The sequence below is a fragment of the Geotrypetes seraphini genome, chromosome 10 (assembly GCF_902459505.1).
Source record: "Geotrypetes seraphini chromosome 10, aGeoSer1.1, whole genome shotgun sequence".
In the NCBI taxonomy this organism is placed as follows: Eukaryota; Metazoa; Chordata; class Amphibia; order Gymnophiona; family Dermophiidae; genus Geotrypetes; species Geotrypetes seraphini.
The window spans coordinates 27,762,459-27,775,433 of record NC_047093.1 but is presented as its reverse complement, the minus strand read 5'-3'; the positions used below and the strand labels follow the sequence as shown (position 1 = coordinate 27,775,433).

General features: G+C 43.9%; 1 protein-coding gene across 2 annotated transcripts in view; it reads right to left on the bottom strand.

The window, feature by feature from the left end:
* Positions 1-12,409, bottom strand: part of LOC117368041 (proton channel OTOP2-like) — a 49,349-nt gene extending 36,940 nt beyond the window's left edge. Inside the window, exons 1-3 of one of the 2 annotated variants that reach the window (XM_033961288.1) lie at positions 12,305-12,409; positions 2,685-2,839; positions 2,163-2,261 (exon numbers count right to left, since the gene is read on the bottom strand). The gene's annotated coding sequence lies outside the window, so the exon portion shown is untranslated. Of the gene's footprint in view, positions 1-2,162; positions 2,840-12,304 lie in introns of both variants that reach the window. The other variant, XM_033961287.1, reaches the window with a different exon arrangement.
* Positions 12,410-12,975: the final 566 nt, after the last annotated feature.

Here is a 12,975-nt window from a genome sequence, read left to right as displayed (position 1 = left end):
ATTGCATGCCCAATTTTACACTCCCCCTCCCCAATTCTATAACTGGCGCTCAAAATCGCATGGGCAAATTCAAGCGTCCAGCCAATTTGCACATGCAATTTAATTGAACAAGCCAATTTGCTCTAACAATTGGCCATTAACAATTATTACCACTAATTGTCACCAATTTGCATATACACACACACCTTCCGAGTCTGAATTCTTTAAAGATGAGTGTGCAAATTTTTAATTGCAGATCCAAAAAGAGGGCATGGCCGTGGAAGGGGTACGGGCGAGTCAGGGCCGTTCCTAGACTTTGCATGCAGTGTTACGCAATATGGCAGATCCATGATTAATTAATTACTTTAATTCATTTTCTATCCCCATGTCCCCAAAGAGCTCAGTATGGGTTACAGGTTAAACATACATATTATACAGTTAACTGGTTTTAAGAAAGGTTTGGACAAGTTCCTGGAGGAAAAGTCCATAGTCTGTTATATGTCCTGGATCAGTAGCATGGAATGTTGCTACTCTTTGGGATTCTAGAATCTTGTTATTCTCTGGTATTCCAGAATCTTGCTATTCATTCTGTATGGAATGTTGCTACTCTTTGGGTTTTGGCCAGGTACTAGGGACCTGGATTGGCCACTGTGAGAATGGGCTACTGGGCTTGATGGACCATTGGTCTGACCCAGTAAGGCTATTCTTATGTTCTTAACAGGTTACAATTTACACTGGATTTGCCATAATTTCGGTACAAGTTTACCATACAAGTTATTATCCTAACTAGACACATACTAGGGGTCTAATGCTAATATACATAATATACAGTTTACCAGTTATAATTTACCCTAGTTATCCTCACAGTGCAAGTTTTTCAGTACAAGTCTTTTCCTAATTGACACACAGTTTACAGGTTGGATTTGCCATAGTTACAGTACAAGATTTTACAATATAAGTTTCCCTTATGTGACACATACTGGGTAGAGAATGACACAGGGCCAAATTTTTCCCCGTCCCAGAGGGAACTCATTTTCCAGGCCCCTTGAGTTCTTTTCCTACCCCTGCCCCATTCCTGCAAGCGCCACCCTCGTCTGCACAAGCCTCAAACACTTTTAAAATCATATGTAGCAACATTCTAGAGCTCAGTGTGATGTCATAATGCCTCATTCCACCAATGCCTAAGCTCTGTCCTCATTTGCACAAGCTTCAAACACTTTAAAATCATAATTAGCAACATTCTAGAGCTCAGATTGTGATGTCATAATGCCTCATTCCACCAATGCCTAAGCTCCGTCCTCATCTGCACAAGCCTCAAACACTTTTAAAATCATATGTAGCAACATTCTAGAGCTCAGTGTGATGTCATAATGCCTCATTCCACCAATGCCTAAGCTCTGTCCTCATTTGCACAAGCTTCAAACACTTTAAAATCATAATTAGCAACATTCTAGAGCTCAGATTGTGATGTCATAATGCCTCATTCCACCAATGCCTAAGCTCCGTCCTCATCTGCACAAGCCTCAAACACTTTAAATTCATTAGTGTTTGAGGCTTGTGCGGTTAAGGCAGAACTTACAGGAATGGGGCAGGGACAGTGACAAAACTCGAGGGGACGGGATGGAGAAATTGAGTTTCTGCGGGGACGGGGACAATTTGTCCCCATATCATTCTCTAATACTGGGTTCTGGTACCAATTTACATTTCTTTGTAATCCATCGGTCAAGGGCAGGGGGAGGGGGTTAAGTGAAGAAGTATGACAGGATTTACACCATGATTCACTTGATGTACATCCTTGTGCCCAAAATTGGGTGCACATCTTGGCGCTAAGAGCTATTTTAGAAAAGGTGCCCAACTCAGAGCGCCGTTTACCCCTAGCTTGTCACCAGCATGAGCAGCAGCTCTAACCTGCTGTTTGCACAGCCTTGGTGCTCCCCTCTGATGTTACTTTCGGGTCCCAAGACCAGGAAGTGACATCAGCACTTAGGGCTGGATTCTGCAAACGGCACCTACGTCGGTGTCAACCTACAAAAACACCGCCCATCGCGTGTCAAACGTGCTACAGCGGCATTTTGCAGAATCACAGCTACTATTAAACATAGGTGCCAGCAGTGTAGCTCAGGGTTTTTGAAGGCCTACATTCCCTGCGCCCATGTTTGACGAGAATCACAGAACCGCCATACCTAAATGTTTGGCGCCTAACTTTAGATGACTGTTCTTGAATTTACCCCATGGTGCGCGCTTGAGGTCAAGCACACCTTCTGTGCACGAAGGACCAGATTCTGTAAATAATAATAATAATAATTTTATTCTTATATACCGCCATACTGAAAAAGTTCTAAGGACGTGTAAAATTTAGGTGTTGTTTAGACGTCCAGCAGTAGAATGCTGAGCGTGATTCTATAATGCAGCATGCAATTCTCTAAATGGACGTTCAGATTGAAGCCACTCCAATGCCACGCCTACACCACACCCACGCCTATTTTTTTAAGGCGCAGCTTTTTCTGATGGGCATCCACAAAATAGTGGACTTCTATTTGTAGAATCGCGTCCAGCGCTTAGACATCTAAGTTCCAATTAATGCTTGTTAAAGCCATTAATTGGGCTTATTATCCATTTTATTTGTATGCCTAGGTCGATGGACATCCACATTGTAGACCCCTACAGTTAGACGTCCTTTACAGAATTTGGCTCAAAGTATATACTCTTTCACGATAGGCTGCACAACAGCCCATCCTTAGTGCGTGCTGCTTTGAAAAAGCATCCTGCGGTTTCTTCCATCCCGTTCAGGGATGCTTTCTCTATCTTTAGCGTCTGCCCTAGACAGATTTCACGGCGCCATCATGGCATATGGAACCTGCTGAATAAACAGATTAAGACAATTTGTTATTTCATAGATTGCAACATCAGAATTTATCGTCGCAGCCAGAAAGATGCATCTCCTACTTTGAACACTGCTCTGATCAGTCTAAGACAGGTAGTATATACAATTTTAATAAACATAAGAAGCATGTCTAATAATTATTCCTGTTATGGAAAGAGATGGATTTGTACTGTGCAGGGCCAGCCCTCAATGCATCTCAAATACTGTGTGCAGTTCTGGTCGCCGAATCTCACAAAAGATATAGCGGAATTAGAAAAGGTACAGCGAAGGGCAATGAAAATGCTAAAAGGGATGGGACAACTTCCCTATGAGGAAAAGTTAAAGCAGCTGGGGCTTTTCAGTTTGAAGAAGAGACGGCTCAGACAGTATATAAAATTTTAATAAACATAAGAAACACGTGTCTATTAATTGTCCCTGATATGGAAAGAGATGGATTTCTACTGTGCAGGGTCAGCCCTCAATGGCGAAGGGTAAGTAGTGGGGTTCCCCAATCGCAAAATAATGTATGCAGAATACTGAGAAAACATTACACTAGAGATTTCTATTCTGCCATTACCTTGCAGTTCAAGGTGGATTACAAAAGAATATATCTGGCAATTTTCCAGGGGAGATAAAGAGTAGATCAGGTTGCTTCAAGGCATTGGGAAGGTTTTTGGGAGTGGGAAGGTACTTGCGGTATTAAGTCGTTTTCCGGGATTTCTTGAAAAGTAGAGTCTTTATTTCTTTTCTGAACGTTTTGTAGTCTCGGGTCGTTATCAGTAGACTGGAGATTTGATTGCCTAGTTTTGCTGCTTGTGTGGCCAGGAGGCCATCATATAGTTTTTTCTGTTTAACTTCTTTGATTGGAGGGTGCATGAATGGAGTGTGGGTTTTCCTATGTCTAGTTGAGGCAGTTTAGATGAGGCGGTTGTTCAGATAGGTTGGGCTGTCGCCATTTATAGTTTTAAATAGTAGACAGTAGAATTTGAATAGTATTCTTGCTGGAATTGGAAGCCAGTGTGAGTTGAGGTATGCCTCTGTGACGTGGTCGTGTTTCTTCAATGAACAGATAAGTCTCGGTGCTGTGTTTTGGATTATTTGTAGTTGTTTTGTCATCGTGGCTGGGCGGGGGAGATAAAGAATGTTGCAATAGTCTAGAAATCCTAGGATTGTACTAAGAGCTGGAATTGTGTTCTGTCGAAGAATTTTCAAACTTGTCTTAAGTTTCTCATAACTGCGAATTATTTCTGTATTGTTTTATGGATTTGTGGTTGCATGGTGCAGTATCTGTCTATCGTCATTCCTGGTAGTTTTAGGGTGGGTTGAATGGGGTAATTGATTGAGTTAATTTCTATATTTTTTTTATGGCTGGGACTTTGTTATTTTCGAGGAGGATGAATTTTGTTTTGTCTGGGTTCAGTTTCTGATCTTTCATCCATGTTGCTACTGTTTCTAGTGTTTGGTGTAGTGTGTCTGTCATGGAGGGTTTTGGTTGATCAAAAGGTATGACAATGGTGATGTCGTCTGCATAGCTATAGGAAGTTAGGCCTATTTGTCCAGGCAGGTGCTGAGGGAGGCAGTATAGAGATTGAAGAGAGTAGGGGATAGTGGGGATCCTTGGGATACACCGCAGGGGTTGGACCAAGGTTCTGATTTTTCTTTATCCGACTTTACTCTGTAGGTTCTGGATTTTAGGAATCCTTCAAACCATGAGTATACCTTATCAGTGATTCCTATTGTGTCCAAAATTTGCAGTAGGATGCTATGGTCCACCATGTCAAATGCTGCGGTCAGATCCAGTTGTATGAGCAGCATTTTTTTGCCTGTGCTGAGGTGTTGTCTAGCTGTCAATAAGGGAGCCTAGTAGTGTCTCTGTGCTGAAGTTGGTTCTGAAGCCAGATTGCGTGGGGTGGAGTATGTTGTGGTCTTCCAGATAGTTGGTGAGGAGTTTGGCTACTAGCCCTTCTGTTAGTTTAACATAGAGAGGTATTGAGGCAATGGGTCTGTAGTTGGATGGTTGATCCATTGCTCCTTTAAGGTCTTTTAGGATCAGGGTAATAATGATTTTGCTGAGGTCAGTTGGGAAAAGGCTGTCTGTGAGCATGGTTTGTATCCATTGTAAGAGAACGGCGCGGAATTTTGTGCTAGAGGTTTTTAAGAGATATGATGGGCAGTGGTTGAGGTCACAGGATGCGTGGCTGTACTATCTGTAGTGTTTGTTAAGGTTGGACCATTGTATAGTGGGGAAGTAGGGGCCAGGTTCTGTCTGTTGCAGTTGATTCTTTTTCTGTGGGGGGGTATTGTGATTTCTTTTAGGTGGGTTGGGGTACCATTGAGGGATTTGTAATTTTGTTCTTGAAGTGTTCTGCTAAGAGGGTGGCTGGGGGGGAGGGGTATTGTTAATGGTCAGGTAGGGTTAGGTGTCAGTTAGATCTTTTAGTATTTGAAATAGTTTTTTGGTGTCCTGGGTTTCTGTGCCTATTAGGTTGGTGTAGTGTACTTTTCTCTTATCCTTTAATTGTAGTTTGTATTGCTTGTTTAGTTTTTTTCAGGTGGTTTTCATGTGTTCTAGGTTAGTTTTTCTCCATTTTCTTTCTTGTCTTTTGAGTAGGAGTAGTTTGTTGTCAAACCATTGGTCTGATTGTCTGCTGGTTCTGGTTTTGGTTTGTAATGGGGCTAGTTCATCAAGGGTGTTAGTGCTCAGTTTGCACCATTGTGAAATGAAGTCCTTGGGGTTGCATTCCTGGATTGTTTCGGCTATTTTAGTCCAGAATTTGGAGGGCTCGATGTGTTTGCGTGAGGTGTAGGTTACTCTTTTGGATTTTGGTATGGTTTTGTTTTTGGTCCAGTTGATGTTGAAGGAGTATGTATAGAGGTCTGACTAGAGGGATCGGGACCATATTCCATTAGATGTATGAATTTCTGATAGAGATGGTTGATGGGTCATGAAGGCTGCGATGTCAAGTTGGTGACCTTTCTCATGAGTGGTTTGTGGGTCTAAAATCTGGTATGATAAGACATCGAGTAATGAAAGAAAGTTATCTACTTGAAGCGTGGGATGAACACAAAGGATCTAGAATCAGAAAATAAGATTAAATATTGAACTAAGGCCAGTACTGGGCAGACTTGCACGGTCTGTGTCTGTGTATGGCCGTTTGGTGGAGGATGGGCTGGGGAGGCTTCAATGGCTGGGAGGGTGTAGATGGGCTGGAGTAAGTCTTAACAGAGATTTCGGCAGTTAGAACCCAAGCACAGTACAGGGTAAAGCTTTGGATTCTTGCCCAGAAATAGCTAAGAAGAAAAAATTAAAAAATTTAAATTGAATCAGGTTGGGCAGACTGGATGGACCATTCGGGTCTTTATCTGCCGTCATCTACTATGTTACTATGTTTGGATGATTGGTCTTCAAGGTGTAGATTTCGAACTCCTAGGATTAAGCTGTAGGTTGCTGATAGTGAGTTTTGGTATATAAAGTCTTCAAATTCAGGTCTTGCTGTGGTCTAGTTTCCTGGTGTTATGTAGCAGAACATGCAGTTTAGTGAACCTTTTAGTGTGGTGCATGAGAGTTGGCAGGCTAGAAGGTCCATGTATGGGGTGGATGTTTTTTCAAGTATATTTAGGGTTAGGGATTCTTTGATTAAGATTACTAGTCCTCCTCCTCTTTTTTTTTCTCTGCAGACCACGGTCAGATTAATCTTCGGACTAAAGAAATTCGATCATGTATCACCCTACTACCGGCAGTTACATTAGCTACCGATGGAAGCACGCATAAAGTTTAAATTCGCCTGCTTCTGCTTTAAAGCGCTAAACGGACTTGCCCCTGAATACATAATTGACCTTTTCTCCTTCTCTGCTAACAGACACGAGAGAAGCTCTCATTCCTACTTCGTTTCCCCCCAGTTAGAGGTTGTAAACTGAAAAAACACCATGAACACCTTCTTTCACATCAAGCAGCATTGTGGGGTAAAGACCTAGATCTACTGCTTTCGCCCACTACTTATGAGGAATTCAGAAAACGTCTAAAAACTCAACTGTTCCTAAAGTATCTAGACAACTGACCCACTCATCTTCTTTCTCCTCCATGGTGATTCCTCTGTCCTATTAATCTCTTTCTCCTCAACAACGCATTTCCGGTCCTATTAACTCTCCTCTTCCCCCCCTCTTAAATTCAATCAATTTTGTACCTCGCTTAATCTATTGTAAACCGCATAGAACTTAATGGTATTGCGGTATATAAACTGTTATTATTATTATTATTTTGTATCTCTTTGGGCAGAATTCTGTTATTCTGGGATCTGTGTCTGATGTTAGCCAGGTTTCTGTGAGGAAGAGGCAGTCTAGATTTTCATCTTTTTATCCAGTTTTTTATATGTTCTGTTTTTGGGCCTAAGGTTCTGATGTTTAAGTAGGCCTATGTAAGTGGTGAGCTCTGTTTGAGAATTGTGAGTCATTTTTTGAGTAGATGAGGGTGAAGGTGAGGATTGGTCTTGGGGTTGTTGGTCTTCTTCCCCATGTTGGAGTGATGGAGTGTTGAATACACGTCTGGTGGTTTGAGTTTCTGTCCATTGAGATTCTCCTGCTTGGGTGGTGGATTTTGTTGTTAGTTGAACTAGTGGGCATTGGGAAGAGGTTGTTTGCTGCTGCTGCTGCCTTCCAGCTGGTTATGAGAAGGATTATCAGTAGGGTGATCTGAGTATGTTTGTGAAATTAGCTTCATTGTGGAGGATGGGGGGGGGGGATATTAGTGGGATTGGGGTTATCGGTGATTAGGTTGTTGAACCTGCGTTATACCAGGACTGAGTAGGGGCCGGATTTCTTAGGGTGGTGCTGTGGGGAGACTATTGGGAGTGGAGGTTGTGATTTAGAATGGGTTTTGAAGGGATTGAATAGCCTTATTTAGGTGGAAATTTGGTTGCTTCTTGGTCGCTTCGCAAAGGCGCTCACTAAGACGGGTGCCTTTGATGCGTACCTTACACGGCGCGCCAAACGGCTGCACGCCGTTAGGTGCTGAGCCTTTTATTGGCTCAGCGTTGTAACTTCGGGGAGGGGCGGAGTGCGCTCCCAAGCCCGAGGAGTCCTCCAAGCTGTTCCCGGTCCGATGTTAGAAGAGAGTTGGCAGGGCCAAAGAAAAAGGTAAAGGGTAAATTAAATTCAAAATGCTCCCGCTGAGCCTTCCAACCACATATATTACCAAAACCTTACTTCCCAGTCAAGTTTCTAATTCAAAAAATATGATTCTTATCTCTTGCTTCACAAGGACTTTTTTCTCCAATGATTGGAAAAAGATATTTAAATGGATTTCTCATTCACATTTGTTGTTTTAATTTCATTTCTCTCTTTATAATCTTTGCTCTTTTGCTTCTTCTCAATTTTTATTTTTTTTTTTTTAGAAATTTGACTGGGAAAGAGTTTTGATAAGTAATGGGTTCCCCAGGGGTCTGTGCTTTTTAACATATTTATCAATGGTCTAGAGAGATGGGAATAACTAGTGAGATAATTAAATTTGCTGATGGCGCATTCTCCCTGTCTTCTCAGCTCGCAACCTCAGGGTAATCTTTGACTCCTCTCTCTCCTTCTCTGTTCGGATCCAACAAACTTCTAATACCTGTCGCTTCCTCCTCTACGATATTACCAAAATCCAACCTCTCTTCTCTGAGCACACTACCAAAACCCTTGTCCACATTCTCATCTAGGGTTATCATATGGGTCCAGAAAAAAAAAGAAGACGGACTGAGATATCCAGGTTTTATTTCCATTGAAAGCAAATGGAAATAAGGAGAATGGATGGAGCCATATGGTAACCCTACTCTCATCACCTCTTGCTTAGACTACTGCAACGTAGTTCTCTCAGGTCTTCCACTCAACCATCTCTTTCCCATTCAATCCCTTCAAAATGCTGCTGCATGACTCATATTCCGAGAGACCCTCCATGCTCACATTACCCCTCTCCTCAAGTCACTTAATTGGCTCCCCATCCATTTCCGAATACATTTCAAATTCTTTTTACTGACTTACAAGTGCATTCACTATATAGCCGCTCAATATCTCTGCTCACTTGTCTTCCCCTTTGCCCCGCAATTTTACCTGGGTACGTAAAAGGCTACTTTGTTGTTTCAATGACTTGCCCATGGAGTGTTAATAATGGCAGTGGAGATTACTCAGATCTTAATCTGCTGCTCCAATCACGAAAGGAGAAAACAAGTGAGGTGCGGGATTGAACACATCAACCTTGGACCCAACAGATTTTATTCAAGTAAACTCAAGTCAAAATAAATACATGTACAAATGTATGACTATAGTCTGTTGGTTCCAAGGTTGATGTGTTCAGTCCCGCTTCCCACTTGTTTTTTTTTCTTTTGTATGATTCCACGTGGTATTGTCTCTCCTAGTTTTTTCTAGTTTGTATTGCTCCATCCACAAGGCCACAAGTGATTAAAGCAAGGGCCTATTTAAACAACTGGCTAATCTGTAATTTACTGGGAGTAACCAGAGGTTTAAATGATCCCAGTTTTGTAACAATTTTTGCAAGAGCCCAGAAGTCTCAATTCCAGACAGTTTTAGGTCACATCTGGGACTCTATGAAGATGCCTTTCTGAGCTATAAGCAATTTAGAGCAGCATTTGGCAGTGTTTAATTTCTGGGAAAATGGCCTGGAATGTAGATCTACAACTTCTTTTCAGACTCCAGAACAGCAGGGGTAGGGTTACCATATGGCTTCAGAAAAAGGAGAACGGATTGAGACATCCGGGTTTTTCTGGAGCCATATGATAACCCTACTCTTGGGGGCAGAATCACACTTGTTAAAGTTTTCAGATCCCACTGTGGCTAATTCATCCCAGGACCCACCCTAAGGTCATCCCTGCCGGCCTTGGAGGGAGACATGAAGTGGGACCTCTGAGATGTATGTGCCTGTTATATAAGGTCCACCAACACTACAAACCAGAATTTCCTTCTATAGCAGGGGTAGGGAACTCCGGTCCTCGAGCGCCGTATTCCAGTCGGGTTTTCAGGATTTCCCCAATGAATATGCATGAGATCTATGTGCATGCACTGCTTTCAATGCCTATTCATTGGGGAAATCCTGAAAACCCGACTGGAATACGGCTCTCGAGGACCAGAGTGCCCTGCCCCTGTTCTATAGCTAATGGAGATGTCATATTCCCCCTTCAGTGATTCCTTCCTTCCCACTACCGCAGCAAAAAGTTTATAGGTTGAACCTTATTTTAATTTTCTGAACAATCGGAGTGTCTGTTATGCAGAGAGCATTAAGGCAAAAATAATAATAATAATAATAAATCCCCCTATAAGTAGAGTTACCATATGGCTCCAGAAAAAGGAGTAGACGGATTGAGACATGCAGGTTTTACTTCCATTGCTTTCAGTGGAAGTAAAACCCGGGTGTCTCAATCTGTCCTCTTTTTTCTGGAGCTATATGGTAACCCTAGGCAGGTACCTCTCCAGCCCCCCCTTCCAGACAGTGTGCAGAGAAGAGGTGAGGGAATTAGCTTGGAACAGAACTGAAACCAGTCACTACTCTCTAATCTAGCCCTGCCTAGGGTTACCAGACATCTGGATATACCTGGACACGTTCTCTTCTTAGAGGTCATATCCGGATGTCTGGATAGCTTTTCAAAACCCGGCACTTTGTCCAGGTTTTGAAAAGCTTCCACCTTGGGACTGCGTTGGGAGGGCATCTGACAGCGCTGGAAGAGTGGGCCAAAAAGTGGCAAATGAGCTTCAACATAGGGAAATGCAAGGTCATGCATATAGGGAAAAAGAACCCGATGTTCACTTATAAAATGGGGGGATCACTACTAGGAGTGAGTACCTTGAAAGAGACCTGGGAGTGATGGTAGACACATCATTGTAGGTGTCGGCGCAGTGTGCCACAGCCTCAAGGAAGGCAAACAAAATGTTGAGCATCATTAAGAAAGGTATCACGTCCAGGACGAAGGAAGTCATCCTGCCACTGTACCGTGCAATGGTGCGCCCGCACCTGGAGTACTGCGTCCAGTACTGGTCGCCGTACCTCAAGAAGGACATGGCGATACTTGAGAGAGTCCAGAGAAGATCAACTAAGCTAATAAAGGGTATGGAAGACCTCTCATATACTGACAGACTGAAAAAGCTGGGGATTTTCTCCCTGGAAAAGCGGAGACTTAGAGGAGACATGATAGAAACCTTCAAGATCATGAAGGGCATAGAAAGAGTAGACAGGGACAGATTTTTCAAATTATGGGGAACCACAAGTACAAGGGGACACTCAGAGAAATTGAAAGGGGGAAGGTTTAGAACAAACGCCAGGAAGTTCTTTTTCACCCAGAGGGTGGTGGATACATGGAACGCGCTGCCGGAAGATGTGATTAACAGGAGCACGCTACAGGGATTCAAAGAAGGTTTGGATAGGTACCTGGAGGACAAAGGGATTGAGGGGTATAGATAGGAGTAGAGGTAGGTTATAGGGTTAGAGGATTAGAGGCAGTTACAAAGTTAGTCAGGGGCACTGTTCAGGCAATTAGGCCTGATGGGCCGCCGCGGGTGCGGACCGCTGGGCAAGATGGACCTCTGGTCTGCCCCAGCGGAGGCAACTTCTTATGTTCTTATGCAACTTGGTGATGTCATGTGCACATGCGTGCAATGTCATTGCGTTGCATCCGTGCATGCACAGATGCCATCCCGACGCAGTCTCGAGGGCGAGGCTGGGTGTAACAGGGCGGGGCTTGGGTGTAATAGGGCAGGGCTGGGTGTAACAGGGCCGGCCTGGGGGAGGGGCTATGGGGCCAGATTTTTCCCATTGCTCCTGCTACTAGCCCACCTGTCCTTTCTACTGGTTCCACAGTTCCACTTGCGTTTTATCTACAAAACCCCAGCATTCAGTGTAAGAATAGAAAATGTCTCCTTTCATAGTGGTGTCAGGTCAAAAGCGCGCTGGGACAAAGGTGAGCGCAGACAATTGAGCGCAGCGTGGAGGCGCGCACCGCAGAAAATTACTGTTTTTAGGGCTCCGACGGGGGGGCGTGGGGGGAACCCCCCCACTTTACTTAATAGAGATTGCGCCGCGTTGTGGGGACGTTGTGGGGGGTTTGGGGGTTTGTAACCCCCCCACATTTTACTGAAAACTTCACTTTACCCTGTTTTTATGGAAAAAGTTAAGTTTACAGTAAAATGTGGAGGGTTACAACCCCCCAAACCCCCCACAACGCCGGCGCGATCTCTATTAAGTAAACTGGGGGGGGGGGCTCCCCAACAAAAACCCCTGTCGGAGCCCCTAAAAACTGTAATTTTCTTCGGCGCAGGCCTCCGTCTTGCGCTCAGTTGTCGGCGCGGCCTTTGTCTTTTGCGGGGTTGTCTATGAACCGCAAATAATGGCAGAAAAGGTGCAAATTCCCTGAAGCTGTGAGTCAAACTTTTTTACACCCAGGCCAGTGGATGGCTTCAGTCCATATGTTTCAGTGACTTCACCTCTCAGGATATACAGTGCATTGAGTTCATGATGCCCCATTACTACCAGAACGAAGGAAGTCATCATGCCGCTGTATCGCGCGATGGTGCGCCCGCATCTGGAATACTGTGCCCAATATTGATCGCCGTACCTAAAGAAAGACATGGAAATGCTTGAGAGAGGGTTCAGAGAAGAGCGACAAGAATGATAAAAGCTATGGAAAACCTTTCATACGCAGACAGACTGGAAAGGCTGGGGCTCTTCACCCTAGAGAAGCGGAGACTCAGAGGAGACATGATAGAGACTTTCAAGATCATGAAGGGCGTAGAGAAGGTGGAAAGGGACAGATTCATCAGCCTATTGGGAACTACAAGAACAAGGGGGCACTCGGAAAAATTAAAAGGGGACAGGTTTAGAACCAATGCTAGGAAGTTCTTCTTCACTCAGAGGGTGGTGGACACCTGGAATGCGCTTCCACAGGATGTAATAGGACAGAATACATTAAGAGGATTCAAAGAAGGATTGGACAAGATCCTGAAGGATACGGGGATTGAGGGATATAGATAGAGACAAAGATAGGATGATGAAACGGTATTGAAAGGTTTTAGACAAAGGATCACTTACAGGTCATGGACCTGATGGGCCGCCGCGTGAGCGGACTGCTTGGCGCGATGGACCCCTGGTCTGACCC